The sequence below is a fragment of the Camponotus vicinus genome, unplaced genomic scaffold (assembly GCF_025532165.1).
Source record: "Camponotus vicinus isolate PSW18456_S1 unplaced genomic scaffold, iyCamVici1.0 SCAF_2, whole genome shotgun sequence".
Lineage (NCBI taxonomy): Eukaryota > Metazoa > Arthropoda > Insecta > Hymenoptera > Formicidae > Camponotus > Camponotus vicinus.
In genome coordinates, this window is record NW_028141956.1 from 9,789,188 (window position 1) to 9,804,323 (window position 15,136).

The following is a 15,136-nucleotide window of genomic DNA, read 5'->3' on the forward strand; positions in this document are numbered from 1 at the left end:
ATAATTTTTTGTATATTGCAAAAGTATAATATTCGATTGATTAATTGATCTATTAGGAAAATACAAAAAAAGTGTCAACAGCACACGGTGTTCTCAAGCAGTCTCCCATCTAACAATAAGTACTAATCATGCTCAACGTTGCTTGACTACGGTGATCGAACGAGAACTGGTATTTTACAACGTGATTTGATCATTGACAAATAAACGTATTTTCTATTACATGATAACGAATAAAATAACATATCTTTTTAAATTTCTATACTAATAAGAAAATCTTGTACATATAATGTATAATTTACTATTACAAATAGATTGCATAATATTGTTTCAATTGCAATTATACTTCTTATCGAAACTTTCCCCAAATCTTTCTTATTTATTATCGTTAGATTATATCTGGTGCTCTCATTTATTCTCTTCATACTTTAATCCCATTATTCTCCTCCTTATCATCGACGTACTTCGACACGTCGTGGCTAAATTTCGGCGTACTTGCGAGGAGGATTTCATCTACGCAGACAATGCAGGCTATATCGTAGCCAAGTGAAGGACTTCGTTGACATAGTTCGCGTGCCAGCCGCACTTGGGCCGTCGATCCTCCTCCTTTCTTGCAGATACCTGTGTCTCTAAGCAGGCTGACATGCCGTAGCCTCATTAGGGGACTCTTAGGAACGCGCGCGCGAGAGACAACCGTCAGGCAGTCTTCTCGTCGCGTCGCCGGAAATATCGAGAGATGCGCCCTCGGGATTTAGCACGCAGCTGTTCGTACCATCAACGAGTCCCGAGATTATCGCAGATAATGTCGGCCCCACCGAACCTGGGAAAATACACATAATAGGACGAATGTCGCGTGCCGACCATCAGGTCCTTTCGTAAAATCTTTGTTTCACGATTAATAAATCTTGAAAGTTGTGTTATTGCATTTTTAAAGAATGGAAGCAAGAATAATTTACTCTCTCTTTTTCTTTTTATATTAAGTTTCAAATACATAACTTTTATTTTAATGTCATATCGAATTATGTAGTCAATATCATTAAATTTTGGAAACTAAATTCGATAGTTTTTTTCCATAGTATTTTATATATTTCAAAATTATTTAATATATGTACATATAAAGAAAACTACATTTAACAAATAAAATATAAAAAATATAATTTTAATATATAGATAGTATAGACAAAAAAGTGCACTAGATGATTGCAAGATTACATTAAATTCTTTAAATAGAGTCATAAATTTCTTTACAAATGTGTGTGTGTATAAACTTTTTAATCATTTATATTCCAAAAGTAGAACATCTCATCAAAAAAATCAGTTATGCGCGATATTTTATAATTTATTTTAAAATATTATGATAAAATATAAATGTGTGTTCACTCTTTCATTAAAATATTCGCTAAATTTTGAATAAATGAAATTAATAATCCTATCTTCATGCAAATTCAACGTTGCACTTGCAACATGCGATTCCTTTTTTATTTTAATGCGATTATATAATTTCATCATCAATCAATAAATTCATTTTCTTCTATGTATGAAAATATTATAATAAAGTAAATACTTTACAAAATATTTCAAATATTTTTTGTCAAAATATATGAAATAAAAGATATTTTGTTTAATTACTTTTTAAATGATTTTACTTCAATACTTTTGCAAATTTAAAATAATTAGAATAAATAATTTTTAATTTATATAAAAGAAAAAAACTATCTTAAAAAATCCCATTTCAAAAAATGACATTTACTTTGATGCTTCTAATAATTTAAATGTTTTATTCTTTTCAAATCATTATAACTTTGTTCACAAATCTCATAAATATAAATTATTATTTCGATATCTCACAGTTACTGTGCGCATCGTTCTGAATAAGGAATGCTACTCAATTTTATCGCCGTTATTCGCTTCGCTTCCTTGATATAGCGGATCAATAATAAATATAGAGCAATCTTTCTAATGTATTGCTGCGGAAGCTTTCTCGCGATCCCGAAGATGGCTATTTGCGATGTACGGCGAAGTGATCGCACTCTCGTAAATTCTATTCAATCGCCGATGCAGGGACGAAGAAAGATGCGGCCCGTTTTGTTTTCGCGAGATTTTGGGGGAGGAGTAAAAGCATGTGGAGGGATCGATTTGTAGCGTTGCGTCGAGCTGTCGATGGTCAATTCGGGCGTGGATAAATAAACATCTTCTCTCGGAGAGAAGAGAGCAAACTGCGGCAAGCTTGCCACTATTCAGACGTTCATCCACTCCTCTATTCTTCGAGTGATTTCTCTGAAATACCGGCTATTCATCATATTCGGAACTTTAAACTTTAAACTAAATCTTTTACTCGCAGTTATTTTAATTCTTTCAATTTTACCTAAATGAGGATATTAATTAAATTAGGATTATACAGATCTCAAGACAAGACAACATATATTTATACATATATTGTATACAATTTTCGAAAACTAAAATCTTATTTCGGTCTTGAATGAATTTTTTTAGTAAAAATACGCTTTTACGGAATTTTATGTAGCTAAATAATTGTGCAAAATTTTATATTGCTTGTTTTGTTTATTGTATTTTCTCAAATTTATATTAAATATTTTTATTTATTAAATAAAAGTTCTTAAGTAAGTCATATGTAATATAATGATTTTTTTTAATTTACACTATTTTAACTTTATTTAAAAATCAATAATCTTGACAAACCTAATCATAGTATTGATAAAATGGTCTTAATAATTAATTAAAAATATCTTGATTCTATCTCGAATTTCGAGATGGGACAAGACAATATCAGGACTAGCTTGATATCTGCAACCCTAAATTAGATAGTTTCTCAAAGAACCGAGTTGTCAGTTGGGATATAAATTTGCAAATTTTTTATAGAATTTTCAAATGAAAATTCGACATAATTGTAAATGTCAAAAATCTCAAAGACCAGAACACGCGGCAAATTGAATCGATCGATTTTTAATACAGCGTTTGCGAGAAACAATTAATTTTTATAAACGCGCCGCTGACATCTCGAGAGAGCGCTTCGTTGGATAAAAACTCGATTAGAAGTTCGAAGTTTGTCGAGACAACAAGTTTAGCGATCGAAAGCAATTCCCCTTAAATCCTTCACAAAGCAAATCGCGCGTCTAATGGATTCTACGTTAATCGCCTTTACCATGTCGTTAACCCGACGCGATGCGCGCCGCGCTCGCCCGAGGCGACGCAACGATCACGCCTAGTAAAAGGAGCAATCGACTTTAGGCTCATTAATGACGCACAACCCCGAGTCAATTACCTCCTTTGTTATCTTATCTGTCGGATCCTTACGGCTAGAAACTGGAAACTAACCGGATTATTACTTATTCGCGAGAATGGTCTATCCGCCGACGCGGGGTGGTAATCGTTATTCATAATTGAATGATAGTCATTGACGATTTTATTTTCCCAAGAGTGCTTTTTGCTTTAATCTCATCCTTTGCAACTTGCTATATAATGCAGAATATAAGTTTTGTAAACTAAACATATGTACAAATAGTTATGACTTAGAAAGCTCAAGATTTTAAAATTACATTACAATATTTAAAAGATAAGAAATTGTGAATTACAAAAATTATAAGGACATACAATAATCATTTTTCCAAAAATATATTAAGAATAAGGATTTAAACCATTAGAAAATATAAAATCTCTCATATTTTAATTTACACCAAAATTTAAAAAGATTATATATAATCTAATCACTTAAATAATTCAGAGATCAATTTTTATAAGATATTAATAAAAATTGTAAAAGAAAAAATAATTTTAAATAAAATATTAAACTTTTTAATATTACAATTAATATATCTAATAAATTATAATATAATATTAATATATTTTGGTGATTTGTGTGTATATATTTCAACATTTTATTGCACAATCTATAATTCTATAAGATATATATTTTCAGATGAAAAATTTTTAAAAACATGATAAAATATATAAATATAAGAAATTGTAAAAGTATAAATGATAATAATTTATATTTTCGAAAGGCTAAAAATCGATATGCACAAGGACATCGATCGTATCTTTGCTTTCGTGGTCACTAATAATCGATTTAACACGTGTCTCGCTGACACTTCGCGGCGCACCGCACAGAACGCAAGAACACCCGTCGATAAATTCACGCAGCCTCGCGCCTCCTGTCTCGATAAATTATCCCGAGGGATGACAGAGACATTATAATCCGAGGATCTAATAAAAAGTTGCGGGATTCTCTGTCACTGGTGCGCCGTCGTTACTTAGCAATAATTCGCGCTCGCAATAGAGAGAGAGAGATAGATCTGAGCGGGGGCAAAAGGTTGGGAGAAATGGAGGGATGAAAGGACGAGATGCAAGGGAGTGGGCAGGGCGACACACCCTTCACGCGTGTCATGTATCGGAAGGAGCCGCGTATCCTGCAGATGCCGAAGAATTTCGGACAAAGCCTGCGGAATATCGCTACAATGGACGAACGCGAGTGCGCTTCGATTCGGCCCACTTGGATGATTTATCTTGGATGCTATTTGTGTATAATACCGCCAACAACAATTGCCGTTGGGGCACATCGATGATATTCGTCGGGATAAAGAACGATCCAGGGGATTTCATGAATTATGTCGAACCGTTCAAAGTCTATTCGACGGCGAAGGATAGATAAGATCGATCGCAACTCTTATGAATTAATAGTGTTAGAAATCCATTGTAGATCATTGTAAATCCTCCTTTTTACAAAAGATTCGTTGCAAAAGATACGAAACAATTGTGGAAACAATAATGCTATCGGAAAATTGCATTAGAATTATTAAATCAAAACCGATATATGTTTCCTAAACCATTAGCTTCAACTTCTCAATAATGTATCATAGCTAATAATTTAAAGAAGAATAAAAAATCATAAGTAAGAAATGTGTCCGAATTCTTTGTAATATTAGGATCCGCAAAATTGTAACATTTATCTAATTGATCCGTCAGAAAATAAAAAAAAAGAAGTCAACAGCACACGGTGTTCCCAAGCAGTCTCCCATCTAAGTACTAACCGTGCTCAACGTTGCTTGACTGCGGTGATCAGACGAGAACCGGTACTTTACAACGTGATTTGACCGTTGACGAATGTACATATTTTCTACTGCATGATAACAAATAAAAATAATATAATTTTTTTAAATTCTATACTAATTATTATTAAGAAAATGCTGTATAATGTACAATTCATTACGGTGATCGGACGAGAACCGGTACTTTACAACGTGATTTGACCGTTGACGGTATTTTCTATAATGAATAAAAGTTATATATCTTTTCAAATTTCTATAAAAGGTAATAATCGACTATAGGTACTACTAGTAATTATTAAATAAATGCCGTGTAATATGTAATTCGTTATTACAATTAGATCGTATTACGTTTTAATTACAATTGTAATAATTTCTTTTCTAAAATTTAAGTGCAAAGTATTTTGTATATTAGGACAATAAATGTTAATTAGAAAAACCTATACTAAAACCAAATTTAAAATCTTTAAAACGACATAATATATCTTATCAATAATTAGGTATTGCGCTTCATGAGATCTGACTTTTATTAAAAAAGAATCAAATAGAAATTATTCAGAAAAATACATAAATAATAAAGATAATTTTTTGTAATATGGAAAAAGTATAATACTCGATTGATTGATTGATCTATTAAATAAATACAAAAAAAGTGTCAACAACACACGGTGTTCCCAAGCAGTCTCCCATCTAAGTACTAACCATGCTCAACGTTGCTTGACTGCGGTGATCAGACGAGAACCGGTATTTTACAACGTGATTTGACCGTTGACGAATGTACATATTTTCTACTGCATGATAACAAATAAAAATAATATAATTTTTTTTAAATTCTATACTAATTATTATTAAGAAAATGCTGTATAATGTACAATTCATTACAATTATGCATTATGTTGTTTTAATTGTAATTGTAATAATTTCTTATCTAAAAATTTTTAGTGATTGGGGCAATAAATTTCGCTTATTAAGACAATAAATTAATTATAGACAACTATACGAAAAGAAAATTTAACATCTTTAAAACAACATAATATATCCTGCTATCAGCAATTAGATATTGCCCTTTATAATTAAAAGAGAATCGATTTTTCATTAAAGAAGAATTAAAAATAGAAATTATTCAGAAAAATACATAAATAATAAAAATAATATTTTATAACATTGCAAAAGTGTGATCTATTGATTTATTAGATAAATAAAAAAAACATGCCAACAGTACACGGTGTTCCCAAGTGGTCTCCCATCTAAGTACTAACTGTGCTCAACGTTGCTTGACTACGGTGATCGGACGAGAACCGGTACTTTACAACGTGATATGACCGTTGACGAAAGAACCTATTTCATATTGTATGAAAAATAGATTTTTTTATTACATAATAATAAGTAAAATTGTCGGAATTTTTCTTTTTTAATCTTTGTCAGATTATTCATAATATTTGTTTATAAATAAAATTAATAATTATTAAAAATTCTATATGATATAATTGATAAGAGAAAGCAATAAAATTAAATTTTCACTAAATATTACAACTCATTTTGCTTATCGTTAAAAAGGAAGTTAAAATTGAGATTAATAGAAAGATACTAAAATTAACATATATTTTTTATCGAGAATGCCAATTTTTTCCTGTGATTTTTTTAGGCGAACTGTGTAATCTAATTAAAAATAGAGTGTATATGTATTGTAGCATAAAATATTTTTTAAAATTCTACGTTATTCTACATATTTTTAAATTCCAAAATGTTTCATATTCATTTTCATGTTGTTTACTATATTTTATAGTTTTTAATGGCTATATCGAAATGTTAATTTTTCCACCTACGTCCACTTTTTAAAAGAGAGCATTTATTCAAAATTTCGAAACAACGTTATCAACATTAACATTGATAATCTAATAATAAGCGGTGAATATCAAAGAAAATATGAGTTATTATTTGAAACTTTCAGCTGAGGAACTAGAGCTCACAAAACAAAATGGTATGTCGACTTCGGTACCTTTCCTCCGCTCCTCGACTGCTTCCTGTGGTTGACACGGTTCCTAGATCCAGGTTTCTCTCTTCCGCGTCATACGTTTTCGTTTCCCGCGAATGACGACGGGGAAAATCGGTCTGGGCAACATGCCCGCGCCACGTGGCGCGTCATGTAACAGGATTCCTGCCGCTCTCTACGTGAACAGGGTGAGGGAGGACGGTAGGAGAGAGGAAGGGGAGGAGGGGTGAACGAAGACTTGCGGAGGAGGAGATTTTCTCGAGTTTCAGAATCTACGCGCGCATATCCCCAGCTACCGTTCCCCGGGGACCCCGGGACAGGTGGCTGCCGCTGAAGTCTCAGACGAGATCCACGCTCCAGGAAGCGTGCCCTCCCTCCTCCCCCACTTTACGTACACGGGGAACGACTTCCTTGGGTAACATGTGGTTGTCGTAAGAGCGGCGATCTTCCCGCAGGAAGTTGTTCCCAGGGAAGGTATCCCGGGAACAAATTCGAGCGCGGGCGCGCATTTGCGGAATTAAACGCGACCCGATGACTCCGCTAACGCGCATTAGCGGTTAGGTGCATCTTACATGCGTGCAAGCGACCGCAATCGTGCATTCTCTCTGCCATGTAGATCATAATGCGGATTACGAATTCCAAGCTGCGAGCGTTTGCGCGTCTCGTATTAATTATTGAACGCGAAAGCGTGCGGCTTGAGCTTAAACGGGGATGATGATAATCTTGGAGAGACTCGTATAGACAAGATTCTTTCTTGAGATTACCTTCATTTTTATGTTTAAATATAATTTAATATGATTCAAATAGGTTTCAGATGATATCTTCTTAATATCTCGCGGAAGGACTTTAATATACTTTTCAATATATTAAATAAAAAATCTTTTCTACCAGAAAAAGTTTATCAGAATTTAAAATTACTTGTCATTTTTATTATTTATTAAAATTCAAAATTATTTATCGTTGCTTGTTACAAGTTAAAATTACTCGTCACATTCTTCGTGAGACACGCTGAGACAACTGGGTATTGAAAAAGCAAGATTAAAATACACCCGACAATTTAAATTTTCAATATCAATCAAGCATGCAAATTGAACGCGGTGCGAGATACACAGGTATCGATACAATTACGCCCGTATCTTTTCGAATGAATTCTTGAAACAAATTGCGAGCGCCCCTTTCCGGTCGCACAAAGCGGCACCGGGTGAAAACTGCAAATGAAGTGTCCCGCGTGTTATCTCCATTCCAATCAATTCGCTCGTTATCACCGCGTGGCTGAGAATTACCTCGCGCGCGCGTTTATTGCTACGCGGGTCGCGCATTTCCATCGGCGGAAATTAGCGTCGTCATACCACGCATAATTGTCCCGATGAATGCCCGTTGGAAGCTCGTCAGAATCGCGTCACTGCGCCTCGCTATAAACGCTCGCGTTATTTTTTCCCTCGCGGTATATTAATAAAATGCGGCTTCTCTCAATGAATCGTTCGCCCCGCTCTTCGCTGCAATTGCGCACATCGGAGTCCCATCAAATCGCGCTGCGGCAGTTCGATAAAGTATAATGGCTTCCCGAAAGGCCGAAACGTTGACCTAGATCGCGGATCATTTCGGAGAAACCGCGTTAAACCGAGAAAAATCCGATACATTTGACCTTAATATAACAATAATGCAGAGAGTGGATACAGCCCTTCTCAATAATGTAATAAAAGAATTATATTACATTTTTCCCTCGTAAAAAAAATATATATATAATATCTTTTAATAGATTAAAGATACATTAAAACTTGTTTGTATATATATGAAGCTTTGAGAGCATTATGATGCATCAAACACCGACGAAATAATCGATCCCGAATATTAAAAATATGCAGTATCGCTGGCACCGCTGGCGCGAACTTTAATCTGCTAATTGAAATTTATACAAAAGCACACATAGAATATTGTGAATATTGTGCGAAACTGACTCTCACAGTCTTTAGCCATTAAGTAATTAAATTCTTTACGCGCAGCGCACATATTTTGAAAAATTGTCACGACGAGTTTAATTCGTCCCGCCCCGATACAAAAGCCTGCCAATTTGCGCATTTTAAATATTTGTTCTCGACCGAGGCCCTCACGAGGACCCCAGGTGATCGTGTTCGTTTAAAAAAAAAAAGGGAAACCTCCTCCTTGTCACATGGGATGCCGCCATTTGTCAACCGATCGTCACCATTGTAATTCGTAACGTTGCCGAAAGCCGACACATCGCTCCAGGAAGTGTTAATTGTCCATAAGTTATTCTCCGATGTGCTTGGAAACACATGGTAGGGATCATCGGCAAGGAAGTATCGCAAGACTTTCGGTTGCCACGTGCTGTCAACCATTTCTGACCATGTGGTCGAATTACGAAGCATGAAAATAATCTTGATATTTTTATTTTTATTTTTTTAAGAAAAAGTCACGAAAAGAAGAGAGATACAATCCTCACCAGACTATAATAAAATGTTTAGAAACTTTGTGTCAAATATTTATAATATTTATTATTATATGAAATGAGAAAAATGAAGCTTAAGTCAGACACACACGTACTTTATGCTTTAGAAAACATTAAATGAATTTAATATTATGCACTTTGATATACACCCAACCGGGACACCCTAATAAAGACCTGATGGTCTGATGATGAGGAAGTTATGAAACATGACAATTGTAATCATCTGGAGATGCACTCGATTACTACTTAATAACGACAAAATTCAAGTTGTATAGCGGCAATTAGCAATGGAGAAGGATTATTCGAAACGTCTCTCTCGGTGCTTTTTAAACCGCCGAGTATACCGAGGAGTAAGAGTTGATCTCGCGTTTCCGCGGCAGAGCGAGAAATAATTACACCGCGTCGCAATAAACGCGCTCTCGGCGTTTTCCTCCTTTTATCCGGCGACTCGGAAAAGAGAAGCGGAAATGTCGGCCGACTTGAGGGCGAGAGCTGTATATTCCCGGAATATACAGTACAATTGCCGGGTACGAGCGGTTATTCGAAAAGAAACCGCAACGACGAGACACAAATGCGATACCCGCTGCTCTTGAAATTTTCGAAATACGCTTGCGTCCGTCTTTCGCGAGCGAAAATTAACGCGACGGGAGGCGATAACCGTGGGATTTACTAAGGGGCAGCTAATAAACGTTAATTTAACAAAGCAGCGTCGACTTTCGCCGCCATTTTCATCGACGGGGACGGCGGCTTGCGGTACGCAATATCCGAGAGATCCGCGTGCAATTAGCCCGGGAGTCCGGATTAACGAATGAAAACGAAACGGCCTGCGCGTGTGGAATATGCGAACCTCCGCGAAATCAAAATCTCTTCCCCTCGTAGGTATTTTCCTCGCGTATACGGGTTTTGCGTATACGCGATATCGTATATAATGTGAATTTTATCAGACGCACTTTACGCACGTTACGATAAGAATATCTGGAAAAAGTATTAGTTGGATATAATAACGCTCTCTCCTGTGGGTAATTTGTCACTTCTTATATCTCAATATCAAAATCCTTTTTGATACCGAATAAGCGTTCCCATGAAACCAAAGCTTCTTTTCAGTGATAACAGTCTTATGTAAAAATTAGTATTTTATAAAATTTATGATAAATCTATTTTTTATATGCTATTGATAAATAATTCATTATATTTTTTTACATTATATTGATTTCAAACGGGAAAAATTTATGTGATTGTAGATTATATTATCACAATAAATTTTTTCGAGATATGATTATATTAATTGATTTTTGTTGAAAAGATTTTGCTAATTAAAATACATATTTTTCCAAAACTTTTTTGGGAAATTGCAGTGTAATATATCGGTGATGGAATTTTATTTTCCTCCTGGATATGATATTTCATAATAGAGAAACATGGGAACAAGAAACTTCAATCTCTCAAGTGATGCGTCTATTTTGAATATTACACGAGAAAATGAAGCTTCACTTTGCGTTATTAAGAAATATTTTAATGGATATTTTCACAGAAAATGTTACACAGCGTCTGCAATTCGTATATTTTTTTAATGAGAGTGTGGTCTTTTTTAGATAATTTTCGAAAAAAAATTAAAATAAAATTTCTCTCGATATACAGTCATGAATATCTCGGCGAGAGAATTTGAATTTTTTTGTAAATATATATATATATCTTGCTGTAATGCATGAATTTGAATTTTTTTGTAAATATATATATATATATATATATATATATTTACAAAAAAATTCAAATTCATGCATTACAGCAAGAAAAAACTTGTTCTCGTTCTTTATAATGATTAGATAACAATTACCGCGAGATGAAATTTACATATCGCTATAAAACACCGATCGGAGAGATCCACCTGCTGTTGCAATACTCTCGCCGAGATATTTTCGATCTGCCACGAAGAACATCTCCGGGATGATGCGTATCCGGATTAGATTTACGATACGTCCGTAAGGTTTTACAGAGTTCCACCGTATGCGGTCTTCTTTTCGCCATTACGGGATCGTTTATGGTCGTTTCAGATCTCTAATAGCGGTGCCGCTGTTTGTTCGTTGTAACGCGGCACGTATCGCGTTACACGAGTGTCCTAAATCACTCATGGTCGCCTCCTTGCATCCATTCGCATCAGCGATGCTGAAGACGGTGATTACGAGCGGGACGATTGTCTCGAACAAAAGGGGTCGACAGCTCCTCCGACTGGACACGACCCCTGCGGATCGAAGTGCTTCTTCGGGGACGACTCACAAAACTTGTTACATCGTAATCGTTCCTCCTATTGCAAAAGGAATCGTTTGTCGCTTTGTAAGGAAGACGTGTTTCTCTTTAGGGAATCCTCGAATGGAGGAAGAATTTATTGGAAACGTTTGGAAATTTACGACCACAAGTTTTTTTAATTTTCCGTAACGATATTGACATAAATGTTTCCAAAGAAAAAGAAGTAGGTTCGATGGCACGAATTGGAACCTAGATTTTATTACCGTGATGTCATATTGTGTGTGTGCACTAATAGTTGATTTATATTGATCTATGGATGATCTAGAAACGCATTGCTTGAGTTTATTGAGCTTTGATGTACCGCTGTATTATAGATATGTTGATGACATTTTTACCATTGTTCCACGCTCAAAAATTGACGAGATTATATCGACTTTCAATGACTATCATCAACGTTTGACATTTACACATGAAACTGAGTTTGATTCGCGTATTGGTTTTTTGGACACGACTGTTATTCGCTCGGATGGTCGGCTTTTGACGGATTGGTACAGAAAACCTACTTGTTCTAATAGATACACTAATTTTCATTCCAAACATCCGTTTAAATATAAAATTAACACCATTTATAGCCTTGTTGACCGCGCAATTTTATTATCTGACGCTCGATTTCATTTTAAGAACATCGATATTATTAAACAGATTCTTTCCAACAATTGTTTTCCAACTCAAATTACAAACCGTTACGTTAAAAAAAGACTAGAATTTTTGAAACATCGCGGCAATGTAAATATGAATACGGAATGTGATAATGCGACTACATCATGTTACATCTCGTTGCCGTTTGTAGAGAGCTTGAGCGATGAGATTAGTCGCCTTTTTAAAAATGTTGGTCTGAAGGTTGTCTATAATGTACCTAATAAACTGAATTCATTAATCAAACGTGGAAAAGATAGATTGCCTATTAATAACAGGACTGAGGTCGTTTACAAGTTAAACTGTAAAAATTGTAATATGTCATATATTGGCCAAACAAAAAGACATTTAGGCACTCGTATCAAAGAACATTGCAACAACATTAAATTGCACGAAAGCAATCTTTCTGTGGTTAGCAAACATAAACTGGAACTTAATCATGACTTCGATTGGTCAACACCGATTATTCTGCATAATGAGAGACATGTGAGAAAGAGAGAAATTGCTGAAATGTTTTTCATCAAAAAGTCTGACAACACTGTTAACTTACAAAAGGACACTGAAAGTTTAAACGATATTTATGATAGACTAATAAAGGCGGTTTAGTCTTTCTCTTTGTGTTGGATCGAGAGGTCGACATGACTTGACACAGTGATTTCTTTATTTCTCACCACGTATTAGTTATCTAAGACAATGTATGTATATGATTTTTTCTTCTTTCTCCATTTTTTGGTCACATCTTATTGTAATTCATTTGTTTATATTATATGTAATAATTTCAGTTCACTTGATAAGGACCAAAACCCATGGTCGAAACGTTGTGAATTTTTTCATCAATAAATATTGCCGGTGTGGTCGATTAAATTACTTTCATTGATTTATATTGAATTGATGCTTTTCTATAGCGAAAGTAAGAAAGGGAGAAACTGTCATGCCATCTCTGTAAAATTTGGGAATAATATAATCATGCTTTTTTTGAAAGAAATACTTGAAAATATACGTCAAAATACATATGTAGATAGAGTTTTCAGCAAACTTAAAAAAAAGATAAAAAAGAATTATATTTCTCAATAAATTTGAAATATTTTAAAATTTAGTTACAAAAATATATAATCTCGAATTTAGAGAAAATGTCAATGTAAAATCGAATTTCTGTTAAAGAAAATTTAGTCTAAATTATAATTAAAAATCCCATCGCAAATATATTGTCTATTATTCAAATAGGTGGAATGTTATCCGAATCACGAAGTGACGTTGAATCTTGCAGTTCCGAGGTAGCAAACACATCTCGGGAAAGTATATTCGATGCGACTCTAGACCCCGTTTTCATCTCGGAAATAGCGTATATGCGACTATCCGGGTCGCGAGAACACAATGCTTCCTTGATAAATAATGAAATACGCGTGGCTCAGCACAAGTCGGTGCGGAGGTGGAGTGAAAAATGTCGAGTATCCCCACCGAAAAGGCCATTCGCGAGTGTGAAGGACGCGAATGGCGCGAGGGATGATGGGGGAAAGTAACTTGCGAGTCACGGCCATCATTCGCCTCCTCCCCTCCCCCTAAAGTATACCTAAAGCTCTCGCGGGGATAATAAAGGTCTCTAGATGCTGCCGATACAATTCGCCGACATCCCGGTCGCCGAACCGCGCCTTTGAGGGACGATCGATGGGTTTACGTCTGGGCTTCGCAAAAATCGATATGTCTCCCGCGCAATCTGTAAAAGTCGTGCATTTATCTGAACTCATCCCATTCCGTTATTTCGATTGACGTCGTGAACGCGGAGGAAAAATAAATCTCGCGTCTCTCTTCGATTTTTCTATTATTACTCTATTATATTTTTTATTTTTTACTTTATTTTCATTTTTAATTAATTTTTTAATATTGTTTAATTCTTATTCTAGAGTATATAAATTCTTATTCACATTTATACATATATATTTTATCACAAACTGTTATATTATGTGTATTACGAGACTTATATAGTGTGGTTTTAATTGGTATTATTTATAATACGTTTATTAATTTGATATATAAAATAGTAATTTAACAAAAATGACACGAATAATTTTCGGAGAACTAAAAAATTAAAATGCAAGATAATAGCGTAAAACTGTACTATTAGCAAGAATATGTAGAGCATGAAATAAATGCTGCAGCGATTAATATTAATACTAATTATATCATATAAATTAATATCACGTAATATATATGATGCATGCTCTAAATGATGGTTATGAATAATTAAAGCGCTCATCATTATCAGTTACGCATTGCGATTCGCGCAATTCGCGCGAATTCAAATCTGACAGGCAAACGTACCGAGTGGGGGGACTGACGTATTCGAGAAAAATAAATAAATTATGCGGAAATATACTCCAGGAATAGAGAACGGCAGTAATTAATTCGGTCATTAAACATATCGTGAATTACGTATATTACTCTACTATTCATGTTTAATTTATGTCACTGCTAAAATGAGACGAATATACGCGTTGATTAATAACAATTAAAACGCCATGTTATCGCTAGCGGAAATTGCATCGACTGATCTCAGCAGATCGCGGTTTGATAAGCAAACACTGTATTTGTCGTGAAATATTAAGTATCCAGATATTACCAATGATTATACTATGAGAATACTCGACTACAGAATCGAAATATATTTTGTGTACATTA

General features: G+C 34.5%; 1 long non-coding RNA gene and 3 pseudogenes across 4 annotated transcripts in view; all 4 read right to left on the reverse strand.

Moving 5' to 3' along the window:
* Window positions 1–15,136, reverse strand: part of LOC145965985 (uncharacterized) — a 232,990-nt gene that overhangs the window by 120,864 nt on the left and 96,990 nt on the right. The window lies entirely within an intron of this gene.
* Window positions 4,997–5,116, reverse strand: LOC145967610 (5S ribosomal RNA; annotated as a pseudogene).
* Window positions 5,714–5,833, reverse strand: LOC145967616 (5S ribosomal RNA; annotated as a pseudogene).
* LOC145967618 (5S ribosomal RNA) lies at window positions 6,271–6,390 on the reverse strand (annotated as a pseudogene).